Below are 18,795 nucleotides of genomic sequence, written 5' to 3'. Positions count from 1 at the left end.
TGCCGCACGTGTTTTCGTGCTCCCTGGCAGCGCTGAGGCGGCGCACCGCTAACGGTGCCCTCGTGGGGCAGCGCGAGCCGGGACAGAGAGCCGCTGTGCGCCGCTGCTGCTCGCTTGGGATCCGTGTCAGCAGCAGCGAAGGTCAGCAAAGGCTTCAGAGAGCAAAACGGGCACGGCCTGACGGTGTACGTGCGGGTCACAGCACGAACCTGCTTTGCTGTCAGTCTGTAATCCATGGGGCTGGGGGGAGTTGTGCCACTAACGTAAACCAGCAGCAAAGAAATTAATGATCCCGCGGCAGCGCCGTGAGGAAAAGCGGGAGAAGATCTCACTATGGAAACAGGAACGGCATCCTCTGAAAAAGCAGCGACCAACGCCAGGCATCCCGAAGCACGACGAGCACACGGTCCGCCTCGCGCCGTGCAGCTCCTGCACTGCCCTCCGCGCCCTCCTGGTGCGCAACCCGCACAGCTGCGCCCCGTGCTCAGCGCCGCCAACACTGCGCAGCTGCAGCGCCCCGCCAAGCAGAGCCGCGCGCCGGGCCGGCGCTCCTATTGGCCCGGCCTCCCGCGGCGCGCGGTGATTGGTGCTCGCGGGGCTCGGGGCGGTGCCAGGCCGAGGTGCGAAAGCCGCCGGCCTTCTCGAGAGTTCGGTGCGGGGCGCGCAGCGTGGCGGGGCCGAGCGGAGCCGTGAGTGCGAGCGGGAGCTTCGTCCCAGCGCGGCTGTCGGACGGTGGAGGTGGCGCTCGGGCGGCTGCGCGGGCGAGGAGGTGAGGAGGTGCCCGTGCTGAGGGCGGCCGGCCGGAGCGGTGCCGGGTTTGGGGTTATCCTGGCTCCCGGTCCCCGCAGTCTTTGGCGGCGCTCCGGCTCTGGCCGCCCGCTGTTACCGTTGCTCCGTGCCCTGCCGGCGGTGGCCGCTCGCTCCGCTCGCTGTGTGCGGCTGAGAGCTCCGGGCAGCCGGGCCGTCAGCGTCCCGTTGCGGAGAGTTTGCCTCGAGCGCCCTTAAATCGCGTTACCGCAGTCATGCTGCGGCGGCGAGGAGCGGAATCACAGAACTGAGGGGCTGGGAGGAGCCGCGTGCTTCGCTGTATCGCGGTGTCGCCCCTGCCGCACGGCTGCCGGTCCGCGCGGGTTGCGGGCTCTCCGGAGGAAGGCGCACGCCTCGAGTGCGGCCCATCCCGGCGCGCCGTCACCTCGCTGAAGTTCTCACGCGCCTTTATGCTTCGGCTTGTGGCCGTTTCCCCTCGTCCCGTTGCCTGCACTGCTGGAAGTGGTCTGGCCTCGTCCCTTTGCCTCCGGCACCTTAGGTGTTGATGGACGCTGATCTTATTCCCCTCTGAGTCGTCTTTTCTTGAGGCCGAACAGACCCAGGTCGCTCAGCCTTTCCTTATAACAGAGCGGCTCCAGGCCCTTCGGCCTCTTCGTGGCCCTCGCTGGGCTCTTCCCAGACCCTGCAGGGCGCTGTGCCAGCCGGGCGCAGGCGTTGGGTGCTGGGGGGGAGGGCGGTGGGCGGCTGTGGGGAGCCGGGGCTGCACAGGGCTGGGGTTGTGCTGCTCCGCCTGCTGTCCTGCCAGCGGTGTGTGTCTGTGCGGCGGAGCTCCCCGACCTCTGCGGCTGTAGCTGGGTTCTGGTGGGAAGTGCTTGGCGTGAATAACTCCAGGTGGTGTAAGAGCTCCCTAAAAGACGGAGCTTTGCTGCTTGTGGATTCTGATTTGGGAATGGGAACTGTGGTGTGTGTGGCACGTGGCCTTGGGCGTGTTGGCATCGTGCACCTCTTCTGCTCCTTCGTTGTTCTCTGGCGTTGATCTGGAATGCTCTGCAGTGCTCTCTGTGAAATCAGGCTGCTGGCCGGGTGTCACAGCAAATATTGGAATTATTTCTCTTTTTTAACATCACAACTCTTAATGGAGGCAAGTGAGGGTTGTGCTTATGCAGCCAGGAGATCCAAAAAAGTGCAGTTTGTGATCTGTGCTGCATCTAAACGTGAATTGTAAACACCTTGAAAGGGGGATGATTGCTTGGGAACATCTAATCAAGATAACTGCGCTTAGATGTTTGCTGTAGTTGTTCCAGATAAATGAATGAAGAGGCTCTGCCATTTACTGCGAGTTGTTTGCTTCCATCAGCAACAGCACGTGTGTGGAGGGCTGCATGCTATTGCCCAGTGTGAAGATAAGCATTTTGGAAGAGGCTGATCAGCAATTAGCTCTGTGTTGTGTATCTGTGCATTCTGCTCACAGCTTAAACAAGCAAACGAAGAGACAGAGAAGGCATTGTAAAAACGTTTAAAAACACCAAAAACCCGTTGTAAAGCAGTGCCGGCTCTGTTTGCCAGTACTCCCCAGAGCTGTCAGCGCCTTACTGTTGCTGTGCAGTCCTTGCTTCAGTTCCTCAGGCTTGCTGCACTAACAGAGCATTCCAGCCGTCCCGCTGTGCTGGGCGAAGCGCTGCTGCAGGGCAGCGACTCGGTCCGGCTCAGCTGTGTGCTGTTACAAACTGTTGTACCAGAGAGCAGCTTTACTAAGACTGAGGGAAACGTCCGTGTGACTCTTCTGTGCGGGTGGGAAGCGCTGCTGTTATGACTGCTGCTGGGTGCCTTGGAGCCTTGTAGGTGCAGGTATGGGTAGTTTTTAATCAGGCTGTTTTCCAGGTTCTTGTAGACCCAGCTTTCTGATCTAAAGCTTTGTTCTAAGGATCCCCGATCTGAGCTTTTGTTGTGCCGGCTCAGAATTCCTGATAGCTGTCTCTTCCTGGCCGGGCATTGGTAGCAGTGGGCTTTGTGCTGTGCCTGCCCTGTGGCAGTCATACCATGGGTGGCACTGGCCCCGTTCCTCTCTTCTCAAAACTTATTCCCATCCCTTGCAGGGATTGTAATGCTTTGTTTAGCAAAGAATAAAACTCACATTTTTTTCTAACAAGGGTGGTATTTTTCTCTTGGAGGCTTTGCAGATCTCTGTGTACTTTGAGAGGTGTTTTGCAGGAGTTGCTGAGGTGGGATGGATATAAGGCAGTAATTTGTTGTTAAGTTGTTTATAGAAGGGTATGAATGAAGTTTGACTGCCCACAGCACGGCAGCACTGCTGGCAGCTCAGGAGCAGTCCCATAGAGAAGAGCAGTGCAGAGCACTGTGCTCAGGGATGATGAGACATCATCAGGTGTTGCATCTTGTCATCATTTTAGCCAAAATGAGAAGTTGTTCACATTTTTCATCTTTTTGCTCTGTCTTTTGGATTTTTTTTGTCTGTGAATGATTTGACAGCTGCTTGCTGAGGATGCTAAATGTCCACAATTGGCACAAGCAGCCCCGATGCTCCCAGGAAGCTTTCCTGGTGCTTGAGCAGGTGGAGGGCTGAGGGCAGGCGTGGGCCTGGCGCCTGCAGGAGCTCATGGCACTGTTGGTGTTGTGGGATTGCTTCCTTGTGGATGCTTATGATCATACATACTACTACTTTATTTTTTTTTCTTTCCCAACTGTTGATTTGTTTTTTAACTGACCAGGCAGGCCTGACTCCTCAGAATGAACAGCATGAAATATTCACTGCCTGCTGCACAGGAGCAGGCTGAGGTGCCTGAAAGCCTGTCAGAATTCTGGAGTGCCTGAGTCTTTTGACTTTACCCTGAGTTGTCACTTTCATTCTTAACTCGCAGACTCTGCAATCAAACTAATTTTCCAAGTCTTGTGAATTGTTCTCTTCCATTTCCTTTTGAGTTCTCTTACTTTGTCTTTCTGCATACTCACTTTTTGTGTAATGCTCAGAGATGGAAGTGTTCTCAGGTTTAAGCCTTGACTTTTCAGAGCCCAGGTCTGGCTTTTATTTTATTTTTCCTCCCCGTTAATGATGTTCTGGGCATCGCGGTGGTGTTCAGAGATGTTAAAAAGAAGTGATGGAATGGAAATACCCAGTGCTGTGCTGTAAGAGGGTGGGATCTGACACCCTGCAGGTAGGGTGCTGGTCGGCCATCCTGGGCTCCTGGTTCAGGTAAATCACTGCTCCTCGTCCGTGTGAATCCTCGCCAAGGTGGGCTGTGCTTTCCAAACACTTGAATGTCTGTGCTCCGTATTTGTGTTAGCAGAGAGCTGGGACTTGCCTTCTGCGTGTAAGGGAGGGTGGAGCTGTAGGTGGCTGAGCCTTTTGTTCACACCACGACTCAGGAGCAGTTCCTTCTGCTTTTTCCAGAAGAGACAAGGTGAACGGGATTGCGGAGGCCCCAGAATGTGGCTGGTTGATGCTCCCTGCTTGGTTCTGTTTCGCCTCTGCCCCTTCTGCTCCCTTCTGAGAGGTGGCCAGGAGTGTTTTGGTCTTTGTTTCGTGGTGGTCTTTTCCCTTCAGTAGAATCCCATGTTGCATGTCTGGCTTCCACAGACATGTCTGCCATTTTCTGGCACTGCAGCTTGGTTTGAATTATAAAAGGCAGCATATAAATGAAAGTAAGGAAAATGAGTTCTTGAACAGTATCTTATCTGCTGTGTTGTTTGGTTTCTGTTTGTTTAGACCCCAATTAACCTGTTGTCTTCATTTTATAGAGAGCTTCTGTCCTGCAGAGCTTACGGCCATGCTATGGAGTAACAAAATGCTGTTGGCAAAGTGTGTAAAGCAGAAAAGCACTGCTGTGTGCCTCGGAGGGGTTTGCTGTAAGGTGAGGAGTGCAGGGAGCTTTTCCTTCTCTAATGCACCTCGCAGCTGAAGCAGGCCTGACTAATGGAGCAGATATTGCAGTGCTCTCAGTTCTGTTGGTGTCTTACGTGGAGCACAAAGCGCAGTAAGTGCGTAGCTGCATATTAGAATTTCTGAAGGATGGAAGTTTCCATGGAGACACTCAAGCAGCCGAAGAGCTGTCAGTGAGAGCCCTGCTCCCATGGCTGCTGGAGGTGTGTCTGACACCAGCTGTGCTGCCTCTGCCTTCCGCCTCTTGGGCTCTGATGCTGTGGGGCTCCTGGCTGCTGTGCAGGGCAGCCCGTGCTGCTCTGTGGCCAGCTGGATTTTCTGAATTGGCAATGCGATGCACAACTTTGCTGCAATATGTGATTCCTACAGGTGTGTAGGTTATAGATCAGAAATTCCACGAGTGATAGGAATTCCTGCTGTGGGACTCCCAGTGCTGATGGGCTGTGTGAGCCCATCCTGGTGGCTGGTGGGATTTCTGGGCTTCGTGTGCTTAATGTCATGGCTGTGCAAAGGGAGGATCACAGCAAGGAAGGGAACACCGCAGCCTTCCCACGTTAACTGTGTGCTGTATGAGAAATCCAAGAAGTCAGCAGAACGTGGTGGCTGTGCAGTAGGAAATGACTGAAGAATCTACCAGAGTGCTGAATAGAACTGAAAGCACCGAAGGGCTGTGTTATTTTTAGTGGCTGTGGAGTCGGGGAAGCAGTGGGACGCTTCCTTTGGCAGTGTGATGTTATGGAAAGGTGTGAGCATCCTGCGGAAACGAGGAGGAAATCCGTAGTGCTGAGGTGCAGTTGGCTGCTGGGAAGGTCAATGGCAGTTTGGCCTGGACTCTGAGAAAGCAGGCAGTGAGATTGGAGGGAGATTTTCCAGTAGATTTATGAATGAAGAACCCGGTGTGAATGACAGGAAGGTGGAAGCTCCCGGCATGAGCCTCGTGTGGCACAGGCTGTGTCTGCTAAGGTGGGATCAGCAGCTACAACAGCAGCGCCTCTGGTGTGTGGAGCAGGGTGCTTTCCTGCAGGCCATCACAGAACTGATCAGGTTGGAAAGCAGCGAGTGGGCAGAGCTCTCATCCCGGGCCTGGGAAGCTGGCTGGGCTGTAATTCCTTGCCATGATGTGCCTTTAGTTTTTGTCTTTGGCGCATTTTAAATGCGTTTTTAAAGTACTGTGCCGTGTTCTGTGTCCCATTTACCCCATCTCTGCGTGTCAGAGACCCGTTGTGCTGTTGGACTGCTGTGCACAGCCTGGAGGCACGCAGTGGTGGAGCTCTGTGGTGTGCTCAGCTCCTGCGTGCCCCAGCTGCAGGTTTCCCCACGTACCTTCTACTGACACAAGATTTCTGCACGTCCCAGAAATGTTCTTTATGTAACTGTTATTTCAAGCTTCTGCTGTGTGATGAAACTATGTCCTACATAAGGGGGAATAAATTGTTCCTGGAAAAGCTCGTGTCATGTGGTTAGTGGCGTTCTGAGAACGACTAGAGAACTAGTTAGGCAAATGTCTCGCAAATTACCTTGAAGGAAGCAGTGCCAAGTGAGGTCCTGTTCAGGCTGTGCAGCATGAAGAGCAGTGTGAGTCACTGAAATGTGCCTCTGTCACCACGCAGGGCACGGGGAGCTGCTTGTGCTCCGTACCCAGAGCTGTGAGAGCTGGGCAGTGCTGTGTGAGCTCAGCTCCGAGCTGGAGGGAATGGCTGCATGGTGCCACAGCTGCCCACCTCCCACTTGGTGGTGCTGAGGGGTTCTGCTCCCCTTCCATCAACACAAAACCAAGACTTGGCTCCAGGCCCCCAGTCAGAGCACCTTCCTGCTGGCTGCTGTCGGTTTGGGCGCTGCTCACAGGAGTGTGTTGTGTCTGAGCTGCATTAAATAGCTGTGAATGGCATTCTGTACAGATTCATTCACGCTTTCCCTCCCGTTCACTTCCCTGCATTGCATTTCAGTATGTTTTCTCAGAAGTGGGTGTGCAGTGTGGAGGACAGCCTGTTAGGGGAGCGTATATAAGCACTGCAGCATTGCTGATGCTCTGAAAATGTTTGCTGTTTGTGTGTTGTTTTAATAAACAGAGCAATGTGAAGGGATTTGGAGACAAGGCTGTGCCTACTGACTTTCCTGCAAAGCTTTAGCATGTTTCTAGCTAGCATTTTCTTTTTGGTCATTACTGGTATCAGGAGTTTCTAATTTAAAGTGATAATTAATCACACACAAAAGCATTTAAAATAACTACAATTTCAGTCATTCAACTTTGAAATGGAATTTGGCTGTGGAAATTGCATTGTAAAGTGAGAGAGCGGGAGGCGCTGCAGTGATGGGATTGCCATCAATCAGTTATCAAGAAGCAGCTGAGCAGTGGTTTAACACAGAACTGCTGTTACTGCTGATGTGCCTTCAGACCGTGCAGCTTCAGCGAGATCCTGGCTCACATCAGCTTCACCAGATTGACTTTAAAACTCGAAGCAATAACTGATTTGAATAGAAATGAGAAATGGAAACAGTTTAATCCAAAATTCAAACAAAACAGCTACGATCCTGATGTTGTCAGCTGTGAAAAGTGTACTATTAAGTCTGTCAACGCTGTCTGCTTTTCTTGAAGGCTGTCCTGCTGCCATGATGTGAACATGTGAGAGTCCTTGGATTCTGCAGTGTTTCAAACTCTCCATATAAAGGGTGATGTAAAGAAAACAGCCCTTCCCAAGGTGTTATTTTCAGTGCTTTCAGGGGGAGAATGTCTGTAAATGTGATGTGGGCAGCCTTGTCTTTAGTCCAGGTGTCTGTTTATTCATCAACTCTTTGACGTGCCATCGCCCAAAGAATGCAGTAGTGATTTTAACGTGCTGTGATTCTGAATGAAACTTCTTTCTTGCTTAATGTGACGTTTGCATGCTTGGCTGTGAAGTACTGTGGCATTTCAGTGCTTTGGAGCAGGAGCTTTCCATTAATTTGGGAGATTGCTGTAGCAAAAGGTGCACCACGCTTTGTGTATAGAAGAACACCAGGTGTGGTGGAGATGCAGTGTTGCACTGAGCGCCGTGCAGTGATGGCTGCAGTGGGCAGCAGTGCAGCCCTGCAGTGTGCAGCTGGGGTGGCACGGCGCCCCTGCAGCGCTGCGCAGCCCTGGATTCACAACGACGTGCTGATGGCCTTTCTGAGAAATCAGCCATTTCTGATCACAGCGGAGTGTTGGGTGCAAGTTCCTAGATTGACGTTTTCTGTCATTTGGAAGGGTTTATCGGAGAGAAAGAGCCGCTGGTCTGTCTGAACCCTCAGACAGTTAACGTGGGAAGCTGGCATCAAAAGTTTGTTTCACAGCATGCCAATTCCAGTTGATTCCAATCGATTCATACCACAGAAGTTTGAGAATTCTTGTGGATTTCTGCCAAGTCCCACAGTAGTGCTGGGGCTCTGTAACCTGCAGCATCACAGCAGGGCTGCAGCTGCCTGTCATTGCCAGGGATCCCTGCACTGTGCTCCTGCTCCTGGCGGAGAGGTTGAGCCCAACCAGTGGGAGCTGGGGCTCCAGAAGCTGGAAGGGGGTCTGGTGCCCAGCTGTGGCGTGGGTGTCCTGTGGGGCACCGTGTGGATCACTGACATTGTGTGCAATTCTTAGCCATGTTATTCTTACGTGGCAGCAAGCATGGCACAAATCTCTTTCCTTATGCCCTGGGAGAGAGGAGCCGCGCTGCCTTGGTGTGGGCTTGCTGTGAAGAGCTGTTTGTTTCAGGGCCGGTGATTTCTGCACCCTGAGCTGTTTCAGCAGTGTCAGGAGGTAGGTGGAGGTGAGGGGCGGTGAATGGCTGAAGGCAGCACGGAGCTCTGTGGAGATGTGTTCTTACGGTCGGGCGGGCGCTGAGCTCCTTTCCACTGTAGGTTTGGCAAGCACTGCTCTGCTGTCACGCTGCCTGGTCTGTGTGCGTCCGGGGGATTCTGCACCCGCTGGGACCGAGCAGCCTGCTGACCTCAGGTGCTGGGAACAGGTGCAAGGATGTGGAATCCCTGCCCAACTTTCAGGGCTCTGATTTTTCTCCTCCTGCTTTCTGAAGCTGCTGTTTGCCATCTCTTTTAGTGGAATGTGTTATTGTCTGTCAGATCACTGGTTTTTACCATTAGTGATTTTTGAAGGGCTTTGGGGTGGAGGGAAGGGAGGAATAGGAGATGTAGCAATTATGAACGTGTTTGGTTAGATTATAAAGTCTCAAGGCTTATTAAAAATGAAAAACCATGGCAACCTCAATAATAAATCCCACACATATTATACCTAACTAACAATGTACAAAGTACATTTAGAAGAGAAATGAAGCAGATAGAAAAGGGAAGAAAAAGCTTTCTCTTCTCATGGTGCTATTTTTAATTTTCAGATGGTGAGTACCAACACGCTTGTGCTGGCAGCGCTCTGAGCTCTACCTTTAGAAAGTAAAAACAAGCGACGGATGGTGAGGCTGCGAGTCTCTTCTCACCGTTGATCTTTATTCTCCCAAGCTCTCAGAAGGGCTTACAGGAGAGGCAGCTTTGGGCAGGAGGCAGGCAGTGGGTGCTGTGCCCATGGAGCTGCCTTCTGCTGAGCCTCCTGGCTTTGGGGCAGCCCTGCCTCTCCTTGGATCATGAGCAAATGTGCAGAAATGTGTTTTTCTTCCCGTGCTAACGTACGCCATAGTGGTACAAATACAATATCAATTTGTATCATCTAATTCTGAGATTCTTGACCTGTACATCTCTTGTGAGAACCCTGTGGACTTCCTAGATCTCTTTGGGCATGAATGGGTTAAGATAGCAAAGGTTCTCCCTTGCAGTTTGTTTCTGAGCTCCCAGCCTTCAGAAGCACAGTGCTGAGGAGCTGTGTGGGCGCACAGAAGGGTCTGTGCTGCTGCCCACAGCCATGGAGAAGGGCTGTGCAGCTCTGGGTAAGGGTCTGTGAGCTGAGTGTGCTGCGGGTGTTGCTTTGTCGTGGAGGTGGGGTTCTGGCTCTGCTGAAATCAGCAGAAGGGTTCTAGAGAACGCTGGCATTCATTGTGGGTCTGCCTTTAACTTTGTAAGTTTTTTTTTGAGATACAGAAGGGTTACAGTCTGGAGCTTAAATAAACCATTACACAAGAGGATAAATGAGAGGCAGGTGAAGTTTCTCCTAAAATGCCTCAACATCAGAAGGATTAATTGTGCCACTCTTGGTCATTTGGGACTGCATTGTGGGGAAAATGGAGCCCTGGGGGCAGGTGAACATGGGCAGAGGTGCAGCATTGCTGCTGCTCAGGTGTTACAGACTGGCCCTTACATAAAGGGAGCAAACAGTGCTGCACCCTCTCTGACTTCGGTGGGGTTACTGTGGTCGTTCTAACCCTGGTAGTTGACCACAAACACCTACAGTGTCTGTGTGGATGTTTCCTCTGTTGTTTGTGTGGCTGTGCCCCAAAGGCTGCTGCTGGCTGTGCAGAGCTTTGCCCAGCTGGGCAGCGCTGTGCTGAGCTGGGGAAGGCCTCAGGCAGTGCTGGCATCATCCTGCATGGACAGGGCCTGGCCTTGCCTTCAGAGAGGTAACGTCACAGAAGGAGGAGTTCCCTATATTGCCTGGGGTTGTGACCATCCTCGGGACTTTGGGTAGCTGCAGGCTTGGATGGCCTGAAATTTTAGTAAATGCAGGGAATTATTGAGCAAAAAAAAAAAAAGTGTTTGCTGCCAGCTGGGCTTGGCAGCTGCAGGAGCTTTGTGCTTGTCCATGTGCTGCACATCAGCATTGCTCTTTCCTTGGGTGGCACTGCATCGTGGGCTTCCCCCGTTCTCCCACTGCGAGGTGTGTGAGTGGGTTTGATGGCAGCAGGGAGGGAACAGTAACTTGTTTCTGGTGTGACTTAAGAAATAACGCGCGTGTAAAGGAGGAACGTGCATTATAATGTGTGGAGAGGGAGGTGGGGTGCCTAACAGCTCTTCGCTCTCCTGATGCCGTGTGTGTGTGCTGTGCTTTTGGATACTTTCATCTCCTTCAGTGCTTAACACAGAGAACATTCAAGGACAAGGCAGCTGATCAAAGTACCACACCCAGCAGTAATGTGCCCTTGTGCAGACAGCACGCATCTCACGACTGGGATGCTTGAAGTCCTGTCACTGCAAGTGGAGCCTGTGAAATGTAGTTTTGGAGATGGGCAGCTCCCGTTTGAGCTGCTGTAGGCTTACTGCAGACTTGGACAGATTTTTTAAGAGAAGGGAGACTGCGGTGCAGCCAGTGGTCCTGCAGGTGGATAGCAGTGTTCTCCCCGAGGAGGTGCAGCAGTTTGGAAAGTTCCCTGTTCAGTGGTGTGGTGCTAAATGAAGCCATCAGCAGGGCTGTGCTGTGGGGTTAAATGCCCCGTAAGGCCTGCACAGCCAGTGTAGGAGCTACAGCAGTGCTGGTCTGTAATCTGTGCAGATCTGCATTTGTTTCAGCGAGTAAGTGCAGGAATGTGCCTGTATATGAATGGTGAGAGCAAAGCCTCTATTTAACCAGTAATAGACTCCCAGATCTCATAGTAAGATGGGAAAGAGTTCCTAGTAACTTGAAAAATCTTCTAGGTATCAATGTATTAGGCAGAAGTGTGTGTGGGAGTGCTGAGCCTGTCGCCAGTACGGTACATGCAGTACCACGCTGAAACAGCAGTTATTGCCCTGGAGACTGCCTGTGGACACTGATGGTTTCTATGCTTTCTTTGCCTTAAAAAAATGAAATACTTTTTCAGCCTTTCTTTATATTCAGGTGGTATCACAATGTTGGGCAGAAGGAACCTTCAGCTTTAGCTGCGGGCCATGGAGGGGTCTGAAAGTGGCTGAGACAGAGCTTATGTGCAACTGCTTTTCCAAATGCTGTGCACAGAGAAGTGGGAATCCCAAGACCAAGGTTAATTAGTTTTATTTATCTAATGTATCTTATGCACACTGCGCTCACAGCAGCAGTTAGTAGGCAACGTGGGCTGCTTCCAAGGGCTGTTAGCTCCGGGCAGCTGAGCTTCAGTGACCCTGTTTCCTTGTCCCCGTGGCCATGCAGGGACTTAGGGTGGTAGGGTCAGTAAAGCAGTATGGAGGGTGTCATGAGTAGAGATCAAAGAAACATTCTCCCTGCCTGAATTCGTAGAATCTGGGGATTATGAACTCTTAATGGCTTCTTTTTAGCAGACGTCACTGTCACACTGCACGTTTTCCAGGCAGGATGCATTCTGCTCGTTTTGCTGTCAGCAGTTGGTACAACTCCTGAAATGTCATCTTCTGTTCCTCTTCTCAGTGAGTGACTCTGGTTTATAAGGGCGGGTTGTGGCTGCATAACAGCACGTACAGAGGGGTTGGGTATTGGGCTCTTCCTTCTGTCCTCTCAGTTTGCAACCTTTGAACACTGTCTGGTACCTGCTTGCTTCCTTATTTTTAAAAAACCATCATTGTTTAGTTATTGACTGTCTTTTCTGTGGCCTTAACTATACTGTAATGCTTCTCATCTTGCTCCCCACCACGTTAGTTGGTACATACTGCATGCTTTGCAGTGCCACTGTTGGCTTCCAGAACCACACTGAGCTCCTGGAGGCACCAGCCCGTGCAGCATCCTGCTGGGAGCCCTGTCTGCTGAAGCACAGCGAGGCTTCAAACAGTTCTGATTTATCCCAGCTTGGCCTTGGAGTCTCAGAGGTGTTTTAGTGAACCTTTGGCTCAAACACGAGCTTAAAATTGGACAGTTATCCTGGTAACTGCTCTTTAGTTCCAGCACAGGACTTGTGTGGCCCTGGGCGGTGGGAGCAGCCGGGATGGGGCTGCAGTGCCTGCAGGGCGCGCTGCTGGCAGGCAGGGGATCCAGCCCTGCGCGTGGGTAGCAGGAGGCAAACTGTTCAGCAGTGGTATCACGGAGTGGTTGGACTCGATGATCTTGAAGGTCTTTTCCAACCTGAGCAATTCTGTGATTCGGTGATGCTTTGTGATGGCTGCCCTCCCTTCCTCACCTTCTGATGTGTGGCTCACATAGGAGAAGCTGCAGCACGTTTCGGTCTCTCAAGGCTTTGTTCACTAAATATGCTGCAGATCAGTGCACTGTAGCTGTTGGAATAAATAATTAAGCAGTGCGGTTGTCAGCATTAGTTAATACGTTACATTCTGATGTGTTCTTACTGCTTTAAGTTCTGCTAATTCATTTGGTGATTAATTCATGAATTTCAGCCACTCCTAATTGTGTCATGGGTGTGAACCGTTGCAATAAAGAACAAAAATAAAAATCAGTGCGTTGAAAGGTGAGGTAGGTGAGGTTTCTCTTTCCTTCCCAGTTGTAGAAGAGAGGAGAGTCTGTGCTGATGATGCCCTGGTTGGTGGGCTGCCCCGACATCGTGTCAGTTGGGAAGCATCCCCCATGGGAGCCGTGTGAGCGCTGTGCGCCCCTGACCTCCGCGGAGGGGTGTTAAAACTGCTGCCATGTTGAAAGAAGGCAGCGCCTTCCTCTGAGGTGCACCCTGTGAGCCAGGGGTCGGGGGCTCGGGTGCTGCTGTTCTGTGGTGCTGGGGCAGGCAGCTCCTGGGGGAGAGGCACCAGAAGAGCTGGTGGTGCTGCTGCAGGCTGCTGGTGCATCTCAGCCTTACCCAAGGGGCTCCTGCACGTTTCTCGGCGTGTTTGTACTTCTGAACTGCTCTTGGTGTAAATATTTTCTGCTTTAATAATACAGCCCCATTTCTTTTTAATTAATTTGAAGTATTAAAAGCAGAAGGAGTTATATTGGAACCTTTCTGGGAGTATGGGAGTATCAGATGGATCGACGTTGATGTTGAAGATGAAATACAATTTATTTAAGGAACTACTGGCATACCTGTGGTTGGGAGGGGCTCTTCCAGCCCTGAATGAGGGGGCTTTGCTGAGGGTCAGCCCTGCCAGAATCTCCAAGTTGAAACAGAGTTCCTTTGAATCACTGCAGATCAGATTTACTGTTATTGGAGTTGACACATTAAAGGTATTGGTTTGAATGAATCCCATTTGGCTGTGTTAATCAAGCACAACTGGATTTATTTACATACATAATTTTAGACCTGTGTGACTTTTTTTGGTAAATAAAGTAAAACTTTGGCTGCCTTCTGTATTAGTTACCTCAGTGCTCTCTTCTATGAGAGTAAGAGAAATATCTGTTTTCTAACAGTTTGCCTTGTATGAGATGGTGTTACTACTAAGTTGCCACGTGTAGGAAGTGTTAGGTTTTGTATTGGATGCACTGGTTTTGTGTTTTGTGACAGTTCCTGGGAGCTGTGGCTGCACTCCATGGTGTGTCCTTGGGCACGGGAAGTCACCAGGAATGCTGCAGCTGTGGCTGGAGCAAAGGGACAGAAAACTTCAGCTTTTGCTTTTTTCCTGCATGTGGAGGTGACTGCAGAAGGTGGGCACAAGCGCAGCGCTCTGTGCTCGCAGCTCTGTGCTCTGGGGGAAGCTGTGCGATCTCAGTGGGTGCACGGATCACATGCTTCTCCCATCCACGGGATGTGGATCCTGTTGTCTGATAGGAAAGCCCGAGACAGAAGTGGCTCCTGGAGTGAAATGACCTCATTGCCACGCTCTCCTCTGGGCAGCAGCTTGCTTTACGGGTTCGCTCTGTGACTCCGCTGATGTCCGAGAAAGAAGGGCAGCTTCTGTCAGCTGCCACAGCTGGCTGCAGGAAGCTCTGGGTGTGGAGGAAGCAGTGCCCCAGGGAACGGTGCTGCCCAGGGCTTCAGCAGTGGGCCTGCAGGTTGCTGTGCCCCGGAGGTGCTGTGATTGAGGATGTGGGAACGCTTCTTTCTGCTCTCTCCTACTGCTGAGCTCAGGCTGAGTTCTCAGTGTACATTAGAGTGCAGATACGCAGCTTAAATCTGCGGGGGAAGATATCCAGCTTCTGTTTTTGTTTAAACTGTCTCTCTCTCAGAAGAGGTAGGAGTGTGAGCTGAGCCTTTTTTGGCCCTAGAGCTGCCTGTTGGGAACCCAAATGCTGAGCCTATCGAGAGCAGGGCAGACGTGCAGCAGCCCCAGCCCAGCCACTGTCCCGTCTGACTCCTGGACTCTGTATCGGGGGAGCCTGGCTGTAGTTTTCTCCCTGCAGTAGAGTCCTCCTGCCCCCCACCGTCCTCCTCTGGTCTCAGAGCCCCCACAGTGGTTCTCCCAGGCCTGGAGGCACACTGTGATGCACACAGTGTTATTTGGCATAGACAGAGGGAACTTTCTGACATGGGATTGTTATTGTGACACGTAATTATGATTGGATGTCTTCATTATATAATTGCATGATACATAACGAGTAGCAAAAGCTTATTTCCTCTGCTCTTTGAATACTGAACTTCTGAGATTAATTAAGCTGATTCTGAAAATGCTTTTAATTATACATGCTGCATAAACATCACTATTAAGATCAAATGAGAATGTTATTGCCGGAGCAGTTTCTTACAGTTTTTTGAATGCCCACTGTGTTCTATATTGCTCTCTAAAGAATTGTTTGGGTTTTCTTTTTTTTTTTTTTTTTTTCTTTTTTCAGGGAGAAGAACCTCCCCAGACGGTATGTGAAATAATGAGGTGGTACCTGAACATTTGCTGAAACACATCAGCTGGCTTCAATCTAATTGCGGCGTATAAAAGCAAGCCACTGTAAAAGTAAGGGCATTTTATTTCAGTAAAGAAATGCTTTATTGTTGGTCAAACGTGAATGTAGAGGATTATCAGCATACAGCAGTAGTATGTGCAGGTGGAAGACCAGCGTGTACTGAACTTGTCCGTGAACATTGCTTGTGTGATTTGGCTGCCCCTGTTTTAGTGAAAATCGCTCTGAAGGAAAACGGCTGTTTTAAAGTGAAGCCGTAATCCTTGCTGGCTTGTTAAGGACAGGCTGTGCTGGGGGCAGTAGGAAGCTTTCTCCTTTGGACCTGGGCTGACCACAGTGTGCCATCTGCACCCAATCCCTTCCCACCCCTTTCTTTCTAACTTCAGTCCAGAGATGTCTTGATGTAGGCAGAGGCAGCCAGAAAAAGCAGATAAATAAGAACTGTAAATAACAGGCTGAAATTTCCACGTCATTGAAGGTTTCTTCTGGTAGCAGAAGGCAATAGGCAAGGTAACTAATACCTAAAGTGCAAACATACAGCAGCCAAACCGGGGGTTCCCCATGTTGCAGCACATGCAGAGGTTCATTGTCCGAAGGGAACTTCCAGGGAAATCAGCAGAAAGATCGATAGCCTTCAGCTGCAATAGAAGCAAACCCTTTTTTTCCGTAGCGGTGCTCACACACATGCCCACATCACACGGTGTTTTTCTTCAGGTAACTCCTTGGCTCGTGCGTCCCTCAGAGTCCCAGCAGAGCACACAGCTCTGTGCTGGCTGGGCGTGCAGCAGGAGGCAGGCAGCTCAGTAGCTTTGCTGTGCTGCACGCTGCTTCCAGCGGCCCATCAGCTCTGTAATTGTGTCGCTCTCATTAGAAGCTTGGCTCTGCCCACAGTGCTTATCCACACACATCCCTTGGTGCTCTTAGCAGAGGATTCCCCTGCTATGATAGCCACGGGATGCTGTCTGTGGCTGAGCAAGTGGAGCTAAATAGGCTTTTGATGGTATTTATTTGCCTTGCTTTGCTCACTGAGCAAGGCATACGAAACAATGCCTTCAAAATATAAAATTATGTAACAAAACAAGTTCTGGAGTAGAACTTGAAAAGGGCATGTCCCAAACTTCCTATCTTCAAGATCTGTGCAGTTGGGCACAATTAATTTCCACTACTGCACAGGCTGAATTGGTGGTATTTATGGGTTAGATCTGCTTTTCCTGTTGTCCTTTGTCATCTTCATGTAACAGTTGAGGAAAAGAGCAGAATTTAGTTCAATATAGTTGTCTCTGGGGCCTGTATTTGATGTGATCTTATGTTACCAGCCCTTCATCCCAGCCTGCCTGCATTACAGGGATGTTTGTGGAGCAAGCAGCACGCAGTTAGCAGTACCAGGGCTGTTCAGTGCCTCATGCAGGTGCCCCTTTGCCCAGGGCTGCTTTGTGCCCCTGGGGATGGCCTGCAGGCTCTGTGCTCCCTTGTCTGCTGTGCAGAGCATTCTGCCGCTCTTCAGAAGGAAGTTAAAAATGAAATTAATGGCATTTATTCTGAAGCTTGTTACACCTGGGATTCCTGGGCAATTGCATCTCCTAATGGAAAGGATAGGGATCCCATCAGTTGGCATTAGTCTTACCAGCAGTCCTCTCTGCATTGGTTATAGAGGTCTGTCTCGGTTGTGTCTTGATGCCCTTTCTCATTAAGTGTTACTGCCAACGTGTCTGCAGAACACAGGAGAAGTTTTTCAGAGTGCCGTTTGTTCTTTCGTGTGTAAGAGGACATGGAATGTTGACCAGGGATCACAGTGCTGTTTCCCCTTCTGTGCAGTGGACTTGCTGGTCTGTGTTGTGCCCACGAGAATGGACTCACAGCTGTGTAAATGGATGTGTGTTTGCAGTGAAGGAGGACTCAAATTCACTAATTGATGCACTAATATTCTCATTTACATGCAAATCTGTGTTTTTTGTTGTTTTTTTTTTCCATAAATACATCTATTTGCATAAATAAAAACCTCTTTTCCAAATATTTCTGTGAACAAAACCAATTTCAATGGATGCCAAAAAAATGTCTTTGAAAAGGAAAGGCCGATTCAGAATTTGCATGGTAGTTGCTGGTTGTTTTCCTTGCTGTTAGCCTGTCTGTGCTTACAGCACCATCCTGGTGACTGTGAGCAGAAGGGCTCCGTGTGGGCCATGCTGGGCTCAGGCTGCTCTGCATCCACTGGCACTCCCTTGCTCTGCCAGAGCTGGGAAATGGGCTGTGAAGCTGGGAGAAGTCGTTGCTTTCCTCCGAAGGAAGGAGGAGGAGTCGGAGTTGTGCTGTGCCACTTCGGTGTCACATCTTGTCCTGGCTGTGTGTGGCTGTGTGAGGCTGCAGGGATGGCAGAAGGCTCCTGGGATGGACGGCAAGCGGCTGCTCTCTGGGTGCGAGGCAAAGAGCCGCAGTGACAGCAGTGCTCGTGGCTGCTCCTGGGACATGGGGGCTCCGCTGACGGGACCTTCAGCGCCGTGTATTTGTAATTCCAGCTGGTTTGGGGGAACTGCTTTCTTTCCTCGTCTGTAACTTTCTTCCTCTCCCGTGCCCGTGCTTCCTGCCTCTCACACAGCTCCAGGAGAAGAATTTCAGGAAGCAGCCCATTATCAGCCCTTGCAGACGTGCCTGCAGCACAGCCCTTCGCACAGCCCGCTTCCTGCAGGCGCAGTGCCCCCGGATGGTGCCCCTTCCCGCAGCGCTGCCTCGGGCCCATCCCGTGCGGCTGGCGAGGCACGTCCCTGTCTTTTCAGGAAAAGTCTGACACTGTGCTTTCCTTCACAAGAAATGTGTCTCCGCTGCAGAGGAAGCACGCTTTCCTTTCAGAAGTGTGCCACGAGGGCAGCTGCTGGTACGCTGTAAGGCACAGGGTGCGCACCGTGCTGCGTGAAGGCTTGCTGGGTAGGTCAGAGAGTGCCTAGCAAAAGAGAAGGGGGCAGTGGTGTCATTCCCAGTGCTCAGAGGAAGGAGTGAAGCAGGAAGAAGAGTTATGTGTCCAGTAGAGCAGTGTCAGTGTGGTGTGAGGCTCACGTCTCCGAGATGCCTCCAGTGTTCCCCATCCTCCTTTGGAATCGCGCAGTGGAGCTCGTGTCAGTGAGCTTATTGCTGGGAGGTGGCTTTTGTCCTTCTGTGGCTTGAGCTGTCTGGGGTGCCACAAACATTTATGCAATTTCTTCTCCTAGAAGGTGTTTCTAAGTTGTTGATCGTTTTAGAAACATCAAAGGTGAATAAGTGCACTGAGGTTGTTATATGTTTGTGTTGTTTTCATTTAACAAAGATAAATGTAAAGGCTTCACGCTTTTTTTTTTTTTTTACTGTGTGATTCCTCTCTCAATACCAAGACTCACCAGTGCCGTGGCACTGCTCGTGGTGCTGCCTGGCAGAGGTCGCCATCCCTGTTAGCCTGTGGGATGGCTGTGCCATGCAGGCTGTGTGCCTTGGAGGTGTGCAGCGCTGGGTAAGCAGGGAACTGGGGAGAGATACAAGGCCTCTTTGTGTCCCCAGATTGTGTAGTGGAACAAATTGTTGTGCTTTAATGTCCTCAACCTGCAGTCACCCTTTAAATGCA

The 18,795-nt window shown here is 50.9% G+C and overlaps 1 long non-coding RNA gene across 1 annotated transcript in view; it reads left to right on the top strand.

Moving 5' to 3' along the window:
* The first annotated feature begins 686 nt into the window (after positions 1-686).
* The window catches only part of LOC128082729 (uncharacterized), a 53,634-nt gene continuing 35,525 nt past the window's right edge, over positions 687-18,795 (top strand). The window contains exons 1-2 of the long non-coding RNA XR_008207814.1: positions 687-777; positions 15,147-15,262. This is a non-coding gene — a long non-coding RNA (uncharacterized LOC128082729). The remainder of the gene's footprint in view (positions 778-15,146; positions 15,263-18,795) is intronic.

This window comes from Tympanuchus pallidicinctus, unplaced genomic scaffold (genome assembly GCF_026119805.1).
Source record: "Tympanuchus pallidicinctus isolate F22 unplaced genomic scaffold, pur_lepc_1.0 scaffold22, whole genome shotgun sequence".
NCBI classification, from domain to species: Eukaryota; Metazoa; Chordata; class Aves; order Galliformes; family Phasianidae; genus Tympanuchus; species Tympanuchus pallidicinctus.
The sequence above is the reverse complement of the archived record's forward strand: the minus strand, read 5'-3'. Positions and strand labels throughout refer to the sequence as shown.